A 16,708-nucleotide genomic window follows, 5' to 3' on the forward strand; every position below is an offset into this window, starting at 1 on the left:
CGTGGATGAGCGGATTGTAAATATTGAAAAAATGTATTTAGCGCCTGAGAAATCTGAAGCATCGCTTTAGAGGCGAGATGGGTCTGCGGCTGGGATGGGAGTGGTGTTTGAGGAAGAACCGATAAAAGTGGGTCTCTGTAGGTGTCACTGTAGACTTCTTAGGCTTTTCGGAGATGGTCCCAACTGAGGGGACCCTGGTCTACTATGTAAGGTGATGATCCGTTGGAGGGTGAATCACCAATGATTGAAGGCGCTCTAGAGGAGTCAGATCCAGAAAAGAGTTCAACTTCCACATCAGATTCAATATCCCGTTGTTGTGCAATAGTAAGAAAGGGTGCTTGCAGTATGTGTTTTGTTTTTTGTGTGCTTTTCCAAGGCTGAACCTCACCTTGAGAAAGCATCAACTGTGAGGGAGGTGCCATATACTGCGGTGCCTGGACTCTTGACTTAAGTAGATGTGCCGAGTTGCGCCGATGTGCCGTGATGTTTCGGCGCATCGTGCTTCGTTGCACTGTGCATCAAACGTTTATAGTGAATAGAGGGGGTAGGCCACGATGCGTTGCGTTCAGATATCTTCTGGTGCTTAGGATCAGGTTGCGTCAATTTTTTCTTCAATGCATCGGGGGTGGCGGGAATAAAGCCCTGTATCCCGGTAGGCTCATGAGGAGGTTTATGAGGAAAAACCTTGACCCCTTTCAGCGGCACTGGTCGTTTGACAAACCTGGCCGATTGGTGGTCCCCTGCCTCCAGTGACGCAGCTCTTTTGGATGGTTTCTTTTGTTTCTTCACCAGTCCCGGAGAAGATTGAGTAGAGGGTGCCATTAGACACTCTATACGCTCCGCGCGTGTTGCCTCTGGGCCCAGGGAGACATCCGACCACAGTCCCTGCAAGAGGCCTGGTCGTGGTCCGGGCCCAGGCATAAGTAATAATTATGTCCATCAGTCATGGGCATAATTTTGCCACATTGGCAGTACTTAAAATCGGATGGCTTAGGAGCCATTACTGCCAAAACATTTCAATTGAAAAACGACAAAAAAAAAAAATCGCAAAAATAGTAAAATTCCAACGAGGAGAGAGCGAGAGAAAAATAACTCCGCGTGCTATCGGCTCACGGAAAAAAAGAGACTAAGAAGAGAAACTGATTCGTGCGAGAAGACAACCGCACAGATGCACAGAGTTAAAAACTCTGTCACTATCTGAGAGAAAATCCGCCTACTCCTGGTCACGTCGACGCTTCCAGACAGCATGGCTAATTCAGCCCTGCTATCGATGGGCAACACATCTTACTAAATTTAAGAAGGGGTAGGTTAGCCAAATGATTTATTCTTCCTATAATTCTTGCAGCCGTGTCTGCATCCTAATTAATAAAACTTGCCCATTAAGGTGCATCATTCTCAGATAAGACACGGAGGACTGAATGTTCACTGTATGCACTGCATTTTACACTTGTCAATGTTTATGGCCCAAATGTAGATCAAGCCACATTCTACCAGACTACGTATGTTGTAGTTCTGTTTGGATTTGATAACTTATGTATTGGGGATACTGGAATGTATGCCAGATCCAGGTATGGATAAAACTTCTCAACTTAAGTCTGGATCTATGGGATGTACACAGATTAAGGCATTCATTGAAGTTTTTAACTTTGCTGATATATGGCAGTTTCAACATCCACGGGAAAGAGATTACATTTTTTTTCTCCCTGAGGCACAACATATGTACAACCAGATCAACTATTTTCTGTGCTTTCCAAGCATAATACCTAAAGTGGCTGGGAGTATCATATCCGATCACCATCCAATTGGTATTAAGCTTGCTCTTGAGCCACACAGACCCAAAGCCTTTTCGCAGAGGCTCGATACATCTATTCTAAGGAGACAAGCATTTTCAACCTTGCTTAAAGATGCAATGGCTGAATTTAATTTGCATAACCCAGTAGAGAACTAAACCCAGATTCTTTGCTGGGAGACATTTAAGGCCTTCTTGAGAGACAAAAGTATCTGCTACACTAACTTTCTTCAAAGGGAATGAAAAAAAGAAAATACATGCTTTAGAATTTTTATAAAGTCAAATTGCTCACAGACCACCCTAAAGCTTTTAGAAGAAAATGCAATGAGCTTAGTACTTTTGAAACTGGGAAAATAAGGAAAGCACTTAAGTTTACCAGGGCCAAGTTCTATGAACATGGTGATAAACCCTGGTGCCCCAGTGACCAGGGCAGTCAAACAGAGAGCAAGTAAATATTTCATATTGAAGGTGAAGAAGCCCACAAGTGAGACTGTTACAAATCAAGTAGATATAGCAAAATTGCTTACCTTGTAATAGGTGTTATCCCAGGACAGCAGGATGTAGTCCTCACATATGGGTGACGTCATTGAACGGAGCCCAGGCGGGAAAACTTTCTGTCAAAGTTTCTAGAAACTTTGACAGAAAGTGGGGCCCCAGTGACCAGTGGCCCCACCTGGGCCACTGGTCACTGGGGCAACTGGGCCAGTCAAGTTTCTAGAAACTTTTGACTGGCCCAGTGAGGCCACTGAGCATGCCCAGCATGCTATGATATTCTCTGCCACAGGTGTCTCTCTTCAGTCTAGTATGTAGCAAAAGCATTAGCAAAAAAGAATAATAAAAATAGAAGGCCCAACTCCGCGGGGTGGCGGGTGGGTTCTGTGAGGACTACATCCTGCTGTCCTGGGATAACACCTATTACAAGGTAAGCAATTTTGCTTTATCCCAGGACAAGCAGGATGCTAGTCCTCACATATGGGTGATTAGCAAGCTAGAGGCTGACTCATTTGGTAGTGAAATATAGTTGTTGAAATGAGTCAGCCGAGGATCGCATAACATTGGATGTAGAAGGAGTTGGGTTTAAGCTGGAAACAAGTTCTTTAAGACAGACTGTCCGTAAGCTGAATCTTGTCTTCCTTGCTTGTCCAAACAGTAATGAGCTGCAAAAGTGTGAAGTGAACTCCATGTTGCTGCTTTACATATGTCAAGTATTGGCACTGAACGGTAATGTGCTACGGAAGTTGACATTGCCCTTACTGCATGTGCTTTTACTCGCCCTTGGAGAGGAAGGTCTGCTTTCTCATAGCAAAACTGTATGCAATCTGCTAACCAGTTGGATAGAGTATGTTTACCCACTGCTTTACCTGGCTTATTTGGGTCATAAGAAACAAAAAGCTGATTGGATTTCCTGTGAACTGCAGTGCGGTTTAAGTAGAAAGACAGAGTACGCTTACAATCCAAGGTGTGTAAGGCTCTCTCTCCTTGGTGAGAGTGAGGCCTTGGAAAGAATGTGGGTAAAACTATAGATTGGTTTAAGTGGAATTCCGTAACTACCTTAGGAAGGAATTTTGGATGAGTACGGAGAACCACTCTGTCATGTAAGAACTTAGTGTAGGGTTCATATGTGACAAGTGCTTGTAACTCACTAACTCTTCTAGCTGATGTAATGGCTATGAGGAAGATAGTTTTCCATGTAAGGAATTTTAGGTCACTGGAATCAATGGGTTCAAAAGGAGAATGCATGAGTCTAGTTAAAACCAAATTTAGATCCCATTGTGTGACTGGGTGTCTAATTGGTGGTTTTAGGTGAATTAAACCTCTCATAAACCTGCTGACAAGAGGTTGTGTAGAGATAGGTGCATCTCCTACCTTGTTATGGTAAGCTGAGATAGCACTTAAATGTACTCTTACAGATGAAGTCTGTAGACCAGATTCTGAAAGATGGTACAAGTAGTCTAATAAAGACTTTGTAGGGCAAGTGAAAGGATTAATGTCTTTCTGCTTGCACCACAAAGTGTATCTCTTCCATTTGGAAGCGTAGTTCTTCCTTGTGGAAGGTTTACGTGAAGCTATAAGAATTTGGGATATATTGGATGAAAGATTGAGTGGTTGTAAGATTAAGCTTTCAACATCCAAGCTGTCAGGGATAGGGATTGGAGGTTGGGATGTCGCAACCGACCCTGATCTTGAGTTATGAGAGTGGGAGCTACTCCCAGGCGAATTGGATCCCTGACTGAGAGGTCCAGCAGTGTGGGAAACCATACCTGTCGAGGCCAATATGGGGCTATGAGTATCATGGTCCCCTTGTCCTGTTGTAGCTTCACTAGAGTTTTGGTTATGAGTGGTATCGGAGGATACGCATATAACAGGCCTGAGGTCCAAGGGCGAGCAAATGCGTCCTTGGATGGCTTGTTGTTCAGATTGTATCGGTAACAGTAGTGGTCCACTTTGTGATTCAGGTGTGATGCAAAGAGGTCTACTGTTGGTTGTCCCCAACGTTGAAAATCCTGGTCACTACTGTGGGATCCAGGGACCATTCGTGTGGTTGGAATTGACGACTGAGTCTGTCCGCCACTACATTGTGAATGCCCGCTAGGTAAGTGGCCTTGAGAAACATGGAGTTGTTCAAGGCCCAACCCCATATCTGGGCTGCCTCTTGACAAAGGAGGTACGAGCCTGTCCCTCCCTGTTTGTTGATGTACCACATGGCTACTGTGTTGTCTGTTTGGATCAGCACAGTCTTGTTTGTAAGGCAGTCCTTGAAGGCATGCAGAGCATAACGTATAGCTCGAAGTTCCAGGAAATTGATTTGAAATGTTGCTTCGAGCTTTGTCCATATTCCCTGTATTTGGAGATTCCCTATGTGAGCTCCCCAACCCAAGGTGGATGCATCTGTAGTCAGAGTTATTTGTGGAACTGGGTGTTGAAAGGGTAGGCCCTTGCACAAATTGTCCTTGTTCACCCACCACAGTAGAGAAGAACGTAGTTGGTGGGTTACTTGAATTGGAGAATAAAGTGGTTGAATGGCTTGGATCCATTGTGATCTTAAAGTCCATTGAGTTACCCTCATGGCTAGTCTTGCCATAGGAGTGACATGAACTGTGGATGCTATGTGGCCTAGTAATGTTAGAAACTGATGAGCTGTTGCTTGTTTCTTGGAGTGAATCGAGTTTGCCAGTAGAGACAGTGTGTTTGCTCGATCTTCTGGTAGAAATGCCTTTGAGAGGTTGGTGTTCAAATCTGCTCCTATGAATTGTAGGAGATGGTTTGGAGTTAGATGTGATTTTGGATAATTGATGAGAAATCCCATGGAGTGCAATAGAGCAATAATTTTGTTGAGAGACTGTATTGCTCCTTGTTGAGTTTGGCTTCTGATGAGCCAATCGTCCAGATATGGGAAAACATGTACCCCTTCTTTGTGTAGGTGCGCTGTTACTACTGCCAGACATTTGGTGAACACTCTGGGAGCAGAAGCTAGGCCGAATGGGAGTACCTTGTATTGGAAATGATGAAGGCCCACCTTGAAGCGTAGATACTTGCGATGAGGCGGGTATATTGGAATATGGGCGTAAGCATCTTGAAGATCCAGAGAACAGAGCCAATCTCCTGCTTGAAGAAGTGGAAGCATTGTGCCTAGGGAGACCATCCTGAACTTTTCTTTCTTTAGAAATTTGTTGAGATTTCTGAGGTCGAGGATGGGACGTAGGCCTCCAGTTTTCTTTGGAATGAGGAAATATCTGGAGTAGAATCCTCTGCCCTGCTGAGACCTGGGCACTGGTTGAATGGCCCTGGCTGTCAGGAGGGTGGATAATTCTATTTGTAATTGAATTATTTGTGAATTTTGTTGTGGGTAGGAAGTTGGTGGGAATTCTGGAGGAATTGAGAGAAAATTTAGTTTGTAACCGTGAGCTACAATGGAAAGTACCCATTGGTCTGTTATGTTTCCCCAATTTGTGTGGAAATAGGAAATCCTTCCTCCCACTGGTAGGTGTTGTTTGGGGTTTAGGAGGGTGGGTCTGATCTCTGGATTTGTGTTCAAAAACCAGTAGCTGGACCAGTCTGTGGAGGAGGCTGGGTACGGGCTGTTCTTGGTTGTCTGGCCTGAGAGCGCTGGGTAGGCCTAGAAGGTCTGGGTCTGGTAGGCTGATTATAGTACCTTCTTGGTCTGTAATATGGACGTCTGGGTTCCCTACGTGGAAAGCGTCTAGGTGCCTGAGTTGTTGGTTCTTGAGGTAGTTGTGATAACTGTCTTAAGGTCTCTGTATGATCCTTAAGTTGTTGGACAGCATCCTGCACTTTTTCCCCAAACAAATTATCTCCACGGCATGGTAGATCTACCAGCTTGTCTTGCACTTCAGGCCTGAGATCTGATGCCTTCAACCAGGCCCATCTTCTTGCTGTAATGCCAGCTGCTGCTGTTCTTGAGGCTGTGTCAAAATTGTCATAAGCAGCCCTTACCTCATGTTTCCCAGCCTCTAGGCCTTTGGTAATGATGGATTGTGCAGATTCTTGGAATTGTTCCGGGAGAGAATTTGTGAATTGCTCCATTTGCTTCCAGAGATCCCTTTGATACTGTGTCATATACAGTTGATAGGCAGAGATTCTAGAAGATAAAAGTGCACTTTGGTACACTTTTCTGCCCAAAGAGTCCAGAAAGCGATGATCCTTTCTCCTGGGGGAGCTGAGGAATGTGGACGTACCCTTTTTGATTTTTTCTGGGCAGATTCCACTACCACAGATTGATGTGGTAACTGTGTCTTTTGAAAGCCTGGTGCCTGCTGCACTAGGTAAGTAGTGTCTACACGTTTATTCACTGCTGGAACCGTGCATGGGTGTTCCCACACTCGTTGTTGTAGGTCCAACAGGACTTCGTGGATGGGAATAGCCAAAACTTGCTTTGGTGGGTCCACAAACTGTAACACCTCTAAGGTGTGTTGTCTCGAATCCTCTTCTGATGATAGCTTAAATGGTATTGTATCAGCCATCTCTTGGACAAAACTTGAAAAGGATAAGTCCTCAGGTGGGGATCTTTTCCTTACTTCAGGAGGTGAGGGTTCGGACATGAACTCCTCAGAAGAAGTATTTGTCCCTTGATCATCCCAAGAATCTTCTTCATCTGGTTCTTGATAGGGAGTTCTTGGGACTTTCCTTGTAAAAATACCTGATGGTCCAGGTAAAGGGTCATCGATAGAAATTGTGGGAGGATTGACCTCACTAAATTTCTGGGGAGTTTTGTCGACAACTTTTTGATATTTTTTCAAAAGTCGTTGAAAAAGAGCCAATTCTTGAGTGTCACTATCCTCTTGCTCAGGTATTGTCGAGGGAAGAATAGGTGTCCTTGAAGTAGTTGTCGATGGTAGTACTCTTGGTGTCGATTCCGATGGTGGCAACATCGAAGGTAACGGTATAGATGAAATAGCCGGAATTTGAGCGTATATCGACATCGATGACGTAATGATCTTTGGTGTCGACGTCGAGTCTCTGTGTACCGTCAGAGTCAAGAATGGCCCCGGCATCGGAATGCCCACCGGCATCGGCAAGTTTGCCGGCATCGATGTGGAAATCATCGGCATCGACAATGAAGTCGGCATTGTAAGTTGTTCCTTTAAAGCCTGTGAGATCGCTTGTCGGATTAAATCGGACAATTCCGGCCTCACAACCGTTGGAAGCAGAGCGGTTGTGGGCGGAGGCGCAGGCTGAAGTACCAGTTCTTGGGATGTAGTTTGCATTGGATCTGGTGCCGGCAATGGAGTCGAGGTAGGCCGAGGCGTTGAAGACTCCGACGTTTCTTGAATTCTAGGCCGCTTCGCTGTCGAGGGCTGCTGGGAAGCAGGGTCGGACAACGAGGGGCTTCTATGTCGGTGTCGATGTTTTGACTTCGATTTTTCGGACGACTTTGTCGACGTCGAAGACGAGGAAGGGGAGGAATGATCTCCCGACGGTCCCGGGCAAGGTTTTTTTTAAGTATTACTCGCTTAGTCGCTCCAGCCGGAGACAACCTAGACGACTGCGACGGGGAAGGTATAAGTTGCAGGCTGAACAAATGTTCCATTTTCTCGAGCCTGGTTTTCCTCGATTTCGGCGTCATTTCCGCACATTGAGGACAATTCTGTACGTCATGTTTGTCACCCAGACACATCACACATTCGGTGTGTGGGTCTGTAAGTGACATTTTTCTAGTACAAACAGGACATTTTTTAAATCCTGTCGACATTTTTTTTTATCGAATGACGGCCGTCGATTCGAGTGAGGTAAATTTTCCTACTCTCCGAAAAAGAAATCTAAGACTGGGTTACTTACCGGCCGGTAAGGAGAGACCCCGAGAGATTTTTTGTGAGAGAGAATATCACTTTTAGACTAAAATAGTCACGAGAAAGTTGAGAAAAACTCAACGGCTCCGGATCCGCGATGCTGGCTGCAGCACGGAAAAAACGAAGACTGAAGAGAGACACCTGTGGCAGAGAATATCATAGCATGCTGGGCATGCTCAGTGGCCTCACTGGGCCAGTCAAAAGTTTCTAGAAACTTTGACAGAAAGTTTTCCCGCCTGGGCTCCGTTCAATGACATCACCCATATGTGAGGACTAGCATCCTGCTTGTCCTGGGATAAAGAGAAATTATTTGTACAGTACTTCTCCACTTTATACTCTGAGCCCACTCAGATTGATATGAGTAAAATACAGGCTTTTCTGACTCCACTGCCATGTCTTTCTGAGACTCAGCAGAAGTGGTCTGCACCTATTTCACTACTACAGATACAGGCTACTATTAAAGCTTTACAGAATGGCAAATGTCTTGGCCTAGATAGGTTCTATATTGATATCTTCAAGAAATACTTTTCAGAGATGGCCTTATTTCTGTTACCAATATTTAATTAGATTGTTGGGGAGGAGCATGGTTTGGGTGACATGGCAGATACAAATGTGTTCCTCATCCACAAAAAGGGGAAGGACACCTTAGACTGTGGCTCCTATCGGCCCATTTCTTTATTAAATTCAGTCAAAGATTCTGGGCATAGTTTTACAAATGAGACTAGAGGAGGCCTTGCCTAGTCTAATAAATTATGATCACACTGGCTTTGTAAAGGGCAAATTATCCCCATCCAACACCAGTCAACTGTTCAATATACTACATTTAGCTCGAAGTAGGTGAGTGGAAGGTTTAGTCATCTCATTGGACACTGAAAAGGCTTTGTTGGCCTACCTTTTGCCAGGTTGGGATTCCCAATAAATTTCTTTTATGGATTAGAGCAATATATGCTAGACCCAGAGCTCGTATAATTGTTAATGGTGTACTGTCCTCTTTCTTTTCCATAGCATGGGGAACCAGACAGGGCTGCCCTTTATCTCCTCTACTCTTTGACCTAGCCATTGAGCCTTTAGCCAGTGCCATTAGGCAACACTCTGCTATTCATGGGCTTCGATTTGGAGGCCATGTTCAAAAGATCTTGTTATATGCTGATGATATTTTGATCTATTTGACTGACCTCCAGACATCTGGCCCTGCTCTAATGAATGATTTAACAGAATACAGAATCATTTCTGGATAAAAAGTTAACTTTGACAAGTCTGAAATGTCTGATAGGACCCAAAATTACTATACCTACGTGCTTCTCAGATTTTTGGTTGGCTAGGACGACATAATATCTCGGCATTAATATTCAGAAGAAGCTCATGGACCTTTATGCAAAAAATTATGCATCTATGATTAGCAAACATACAAAATGACTGAATGGATAAACCTGTTGCTCTCTTGGGCAGGCAGGATTAAGCTTCTAAAAATGAACCTCCTCCCTAAACTTCTCTCTTTCAACATATTCCTTGTAACAACCCAGCTAAGGTATTCATGCTCCTATGCAGTGCTGTGCTATTTCTAAACTTATATGATAGCATAAAAAAATCTAAGATTTGACTGAGCTGCCTATTGCTGCCGAAAAACCAGGGTGGATTGGCACTTCCAAATCCTAATGGGCGTCTAGGCTGGTGGGTCTTAAAGCTTAGCTTCATAATTCAATTCCTCTTGCCTACTGCTAGAAAAAGAACAAGTAGATGTATTGAATCTATCCTTCCTTTTCTGCCTACTGAGTCGCAGTATACTTGCCGTATATATAGGACTAGCCCAACTTTAGCACACATATTACAGACCTGGAGGCAAGTGTTTCAATTTCTGGGTAAGACATGGACAACATTCCCCATGATGATAATATATAAGAAAATCCTTCCCCTTCTACTTTTGCTCCTGTCTTTAAGGAATGGCGGGATAGTGGATTGAATTTTATTGCTCAATTATGAGATGACTTTATGTCATTTTCACAGATCAGCAAGGACTTATCTCCCTCCTGTATCACATGCATATGACTTGCAACCAAGACAGGCCTTGGAGGGCTATTTTGATTTGACCAGACTTCTTGAGCCCCTAAATGTCAAGGAATCATATCTGTTTGGTGCTCACATGCAAAAAGCATTACAATACTTTACTGGGGTATACTGGCGGTGGGGATGGGGTGGTGACTCCTCAGTCTATTACTAAAACATGGAACTCAGATTTGAATCCTGATCTAGATGCTAGAGCCAGGAAAAATACATGGATATGTCTGCTTTTCATCTCTATATGCACTAGAAGAATAAAATTAACAGTCAAGCTCTTAGAGGGGCTGCAGGGAGACTGGAACATATCTGCACATGTGGTGGGAATGAGTAGATGTGCAGCTATTTTGGTCAGGGGTCACACAGGAAATGTAGAGATTACTTACGTGATAATCTCCTTTTCCTTAGTGTATGCAGATGGACTCAAAACAAGTGGGTATAGTGTGCTCGTGCTAGCAGTTGGAGACGGATCTGACGTCAGCACGGGTACATATACCCCCACAGGAAGTGTAGCAAATCAGTAATCTTCCTTGCAAAACTTTTATGGATATATGTGTGATTGACCGATCGATTAAATGAACAGGATTACCGTGACAAATTGATGGTAGCTGGAGATCACCAGTGTACTCAGCCGGAAGGCGTCGACACCCGGCAGGGTGGAAGCCCTATATAAGAAAACATGGCTTACCGTGAGTCGGCGAATCCCCATGTATACCGGCAGCCGGGCGGGATGCTGAGTCCAACTGCATACACTAAGGAAAAGGAGATTATCAGGTAAGTAATCTCTACATTTCCTAGCGTGTAGCAGATGGACTCAAAACAAGTGGGATGTACAAAAGCTACTCCCGGGCTGGGCGGCAGGCTGCCCGAGCTCCGTTTAGGATTGCCCTCGCAAATGCTGTGTCCTCCCTGGCCTGGACGTCCAGACAGTAAAATCTGGAGAAGGTATGGAGGGAGGACCACGTCGCCGCTTTACATATCTCTGCAGGCGACAGCAGCTTAGTTTCTGCCCAAGAGGCCGATTGCGCTCTGGTAGAATGAGCCTTGACCTTTAGAGGCGGTGGTTTTCCTGCCTCGACGTAGGCTGCCTTGATAACTTCTTTAATCCAGCGGGCGATGGTTGGCCGTGAGGCCGCTTCCCCTTGCTTCTTCCCGCAGTGCAGGACGAACAGGTGGTCCGTTTTTCGTACTGCTTCTGACATTTCCAGATATCTGGACAGCAGTCTGCTGATGTCGAGATGGCGTAGCATTCGACCTTCTTCTGACTTCTTCAAACCTTCCGTGGTAGGCAAGGATATGGTTTGGTTGAGGTGAAAGTGTGAGACCACTATGGGTAAAAAGGATGGAACTGTGCGAAGATGGATAGCCTCTGGAGTGATTCTGAGAAATGGATCACGGCAGGATAGTGCTTGTAGCTCTGAGATGCGGCGTGCTGAACACACAGCCAGCAAGAACACCATCTTCAAGGTTAACAAACGGAAAGACAGGCCTCGAAAGGGCCTGAAGGCTGATCCCGCCAAAAATTCCAATACTAGGTTGAGGTTCCACAAGGGCACTGGCCGCTGTAGTGGCGGGCGAAGGTGTTTGACTCCTTTCAGGAAACGTGAGACGTCTGGGTGTTTGGCAATGGTGTTGCCGTCACTCCTGGGACCGTAGCAAGACAGCGCTGCTACCTGAACCTTGATGGAGCTGAGGGACAAACCCTTCTGAAGTCCATCTTGCAGGAAGTCCAAAATGATAGGAATCTTAGCGGCATGCGAATTGGTGCTGTGAGAGTCGCACCAGGCTTCAAAAACTCTCCAGATCCTGATATATGTTAGTGATGTGGAGAACTTGCGAGCTCGGAGGAGTGTATCTATTACCGGCTCCGAGTATCCCCTTTTCTTCAGTCTAGCCCTCTCAATGGCCAGACCGTAAGAGAGAAGTGACCTGGATCCTCGTGTAGGATGGGGCCTTGCCGTAGCAGGTCCCTGTAGGGAGGCACAGGTAGAGGGTTCCCTGCCAGTAGTCTTCTCATGTCTGCGTACCAGGGTCTTCTTGGCCAGTCCGGGGCCACTAGAAGAACTAGGCCTCTGTGTCGCTGAATCCTGTGTACAATGGCGACCAGCAGGGGCCACGGAGGAAAGGCGTATAGCAGGATCCCCTGAGGCCACGGCTGCACCAGGGCATCGATCCCCTGGGCTCGAGGATCCCGCCTGCGGCTGAAATATCTGGGAACTTGAGCGTTGGACCTGTCCGCTAATAGGTCCATGGCTGGTGCCCCCATTGATCCACAATTATCTGAAAAGCTGTGGGTGACAGCTGCCATTCCCCCGGGTTTAGGCTTTCTCTCCTGAGAAAATCTGCCGTGGTGTTGTCCTTCCTGGCGATGTGGACGGCAGAGATGTCCTGGAGATTTTCTTCTGCCCAAATCATCAGGGGAGTTCTCTCTAGGGACACTTGTTGGCTTCTGGTTCCGCCCTGTCGGTTGATGTATGCCACCGTGGTGGCATTGTCTGACATCACTCTGACCGCTCTGTTGCGAAGTCTGCGGGCAAATCGCAGGCACGCAAGCCTGACTGCCCGTGCCTATAGTCGGTTGATGTTCCACCTTGACTCTTCTCTGGTCCACCGCCCTTGGGCGGTGAGCTCCTCGCAGTGTGCTCCCCATCCGTTCAGGCTGGCATCTGTGGTGAGCAGGATCCAGGTTGGGGTGGACATTCTTGACCCCCGGCTCATGTGGCCGGGCTGCAACCACCACCGTAGCTGATACCGCACTCTGGCCGGTAGAGGTAGGTGTATGGTGTAGTCCTGTGATCGTGGGCTCCATCGAGATAGAAGGGCGCGTTGCAATGGTCTCATATGTGCCCGCGCCCATGGTACCACCTCCAAAGTGGATGCCATGAGGCCGAGGACCTGTAGGTAATCCAGAGCTGTGGGCCGGTTGGCGCTCAGCAGGACCTGCAGATGACTCTGGAATTTTGCCTTTCTCTTGGAGGTCAGGCTGACCTTGTCTTCTTGGGTGTCGAATTGGACCCCTAGGTATTCCAGCGACTGGGACGGCTGTAGGGAGCTCTTGTTTATGTTGACTACCCATCCGAGGCTTTCCAGAAGAGCTATAACTCTGTTGGTTGCCCGGTGGCTCTCCTCCGGTGATTTTGCCCTGATCAGCCAATCGTCCAGGTAGGGCTGGACGAGAATTCCTTCCTTCCTGAGTACCGCCGCCACTACTACTATGACCTTGGTAAAGATCCGCGGTGCGGTGGCTAACCCGAAGGGTAAAGCTCGGAACTGGAAGTGCTGATTCAGGACTTTAAAGCGTAAATAGCGCTGGTGATCCTGATGGATAGGCTTCCGACAGATCTAGGGAGGTGAGAAACTCCCCTGGCTGTACTGAATTCTTGACAGACCGCAGAGTTTCCATGCGAAAGCTGGGGACCCGTAGGTGTCGGTTGACTGACTTGAGGTCCAGGACGGGCCTGAAAGTGCCCTCCTTTTTGGGTACTATGAAATAAATGGAATAATGCCAAGAATTTCTCTCTCCTGCAGGTACTGGGATTATGGCTTTTAGGGCCAGGAGCCTCTGTAAAGTCACTTCTAGTGCCGCTGCCTTGAGCGGTGAACAAGGAGATTCCACAAACCTGTTCGGCGGAAGCCGAAGGAAATCCAGGTAATATCCTTCTCGGATGATGGCGAGGACCGACTGGTCCGAAGTGATCTCGACCCACCTGTGGTAGAAGAGGGTTAGCCTGCCCCCTATGGCTGCTACCCCCGGATGGGTCGGCTGATTGTCATTGTGGGTTGCGGCCGGGGCCAGAACCCGAGCCAGTTCTCTTCTTGGTGTGCTTAGTCCGAAAGGGCTGGTTCCTGGCCTGGGAACGAGGTGCTCGATAGCGAGTCCTGTAAGGGTTGAAGCGCTGAGAATTTCTATCTCTGGATGGTCTAGAAAAGGAACGCTGGCTCCTCCTTGGCCTGTCTTCTGGTAGACGGGGTAATGGAGAGGCACCCCATTTAGTAGCCCAGTTCTCGAGATCGCTGCCGAACAGTAAAAAACCCTTAAAGGGCATTCTTGTGAGTCGTGTCTTGGAGGACGAGTCGGCCGCCCAATTACGTAGCCAAAGCTGTCTCCTGGCTGCCACTGAGGAGGACTCTCCCTTGGCTGCCGTATGGACGAGGTCGGAGGCTGCATCAGTGAGAAATGCGAGAGCTGATTCCATGTCTGCTCCCTGGGTGTTGTTTCTCGCCTGTGATAAACAGGAGCGCGTCACCACGGTGCAGCAGGTTGCGATTCGTAGGGACATGGCTGCTACCTCAAAAGCTTGTTTCAGAATGGTGTCCATGCGTCGGTCATGCGAATCCTTGAGGGCCACTCCCCCCTCAACCGGAATGGTGGTGTGCTTCACTATTGCGTTAACTATGGCATCTACCTTGGGGCACGCCAGCAGCTCCTTGGACGCCGGATCCAGAGGGTACATGCCTGCCAAGGCCCGACCCCCTTTGAATGAGGCCTCCGGTGCCTTCCATTCCAGATCGATTAGCTGCTGTGCTGCTTCTAGGAGGGGAAAATGGTGAGCTGGTTGGCGCAGGCCCTCTAACAGGGGGTTCATTTTAGGGTCCCCTGGGGTATCCTGGCCCGGAATGGCCACTTCCGATAGGCATTATGAGACCAGGCCTGAAAGATCCTCTTTCCGAAAGAAGCACCTCATGGTCCGATATGGCTCTATCTTCGAGGGAAGTTCACCCTCCTCGGGGGGGCTCCTCATTTTCCTCGGAGCAATCCGAATCCTAGTAATCGGGGCTGTCGGGTGGCGAGCGGCCGCGCCTAGGTCTCGAGGGTCCAGGGGCCGGATCAACCGGGACGGAATGACCCATTCGAGGAGCAGACTGCATCTGGACAAAGGCGTGAATCCCCTTGAATAATTCCACCCAGGAAAGTGAAGCCGGATCTGGCCGTAGGGGCACCAGGTCTCTCGGGTTCCCTGGCTGCTCACCGCGGCCTGCTAAGTCCGGTGTGCTCCCTCAGGAACCGCTGGGCTGGGACCGGTCCTGTCCTGGAACTCCCATGGCCTCCTCACATTGGGCACATAGTGAGTCTGCTTCCTCGCTCTGTGTGGCTCTGAGGTTGCATGCTGAGCAGAGGCTTAGAGCTTTCATGCCTGATTCTGGAGGTGCCAGCTCTGCGGACGCATGGGCTCTCTTATGCTCCATTCGCCTGAGATTCGGTGTCGCCCAATGATGTGCGCCTAACAAGTGCGCTTAACAGCATGCGCCTAGAACGAGCGTCTTATAAATGTGCGCCTATACACGGGCGCCTTACAATGTGCGCCTAGAAACGGGCGTCTTACAATGTGCCAGCAACGTGCTCCTATCGCGTGCGCTAACAACGTGCGCCTATCGCGTGCGCTTAGCAACGTGCACTTATCGGCGAAGGTGAGTAGGCAGGCAAAATGGCGACCTCCTCGGCGGGCTGCCTCGTAGGCAGGCCCAGTTAGTCCACACTTCATCGGAGACCAAGTAAAGATGTACGCCTTACCTTATCTTCGGCGCTTCCCGGCTGCGACCCGGGCGGTCTCCAGCTGCGGGGGGAGAGGGTGAGTACCTTCACCGCCGCGCATAAGGAAGTGCACCCGCTGTCTCTAGGCCGCGCCCGAACTCGTCTCGCTCGGGGGCCAAGTCCACGCCGGGACCGAGGCTGCCTCCAGGCCGCGCCCGAACTAGTCTCGCTCGGGGGCCAAGCCGCGCCCGAGCCCTTCTCACTCGGGGGCTAGGTCCCTGCCGCGAACCGGCCACCGGACCGAGGCTCTTGCTTCCGAGGGACCACGGAAGTCAGCTCGGGAAACTCAACTGGGTGAGTGACCGCCTGGTATCACCGCAGGAGTGCGGGGCTCGTCTTCAGTAGGTTTCTTCTATGAATTTAGTCATTAGAATTTGGAAACACGCTCAGCGAGCGTGAGGTAGCTCCAAACTGCTTTGGAGACGGAAATTACTGATTTGCTACACTTCCTGTGGGGGTATATGTACCCGTGCTGACGTCAGATCCGTCTCCAACTGCTAGCACGAGCACACTATACCCACTTGTTTTGAGTCCATCTGCCACACGCTAGGAAATTGCTGATATTCTTGATCTCCCTGTACATGTTAAATCAACAGTGGGTCTTTTGGCCTGCTGGGAGGGTTAAGGAATACCAGTTAAGCATATATCCTTAGTTAGGCAACTCCTTCTAGCGGCACACTTTGCCATAGCCACCTTTCAGAAATTTGGGCCTTGCCTGGATTATTATCATGCTCAAATTCAAGAAATGTCGAATACTGAAAGAATATACTTTGATCTCAAAGGGGAATCCTTCCATTATGAAAGTATATGGGGCTTGTATCATCAACATTATCCAGATATGTAAAAGGAGGTGCCTCTTTTCAAAATCTTCCCTAGGGTGATGTGTTCACATGTGTGTTGCAATTAATAGTATGGCAGCAGAATTTTGGATAATCTGTAAAGGGCAAATTGAATAAGCAGCCAAACCGGTGAAAAATGCATTGCAATAATCCAAACCAGAGAAAAGAAGCAATTGAAAACCGT

The 16,708-nt window shown here is 47.9% G+C and overlaps 1 protein-coding gene across 1 annotated transcript in view; it reads right to left on the reverse strand.

The window, feature by feature from the left end:
• The window catches only part of SMCHD1 (structural maintenance of chromosomes flexible hinge domain containing 1), a 1,156,633-nt gene that overhangs the window by 824,397 nt on the left and 315,528 nt on the right, over positions 1 to 16,708 (reverse strand).

The sequence above is a fragment of the Rhinatrema bivittatum genome, chromosome 2 (assembly GCF_901001135.1).
Source record: "Rhinatrema bivittatum chromosome 2, aRhiBiv1.1, whole genome shotgun sequence".
NCBI classification, from domain to species: Eukaryota; Metazoa; Chordata; class Amphibia; order Gymnophiona; family Rhinatrematidae; genus Rhinatrema; species Rhinatrema bivittatum.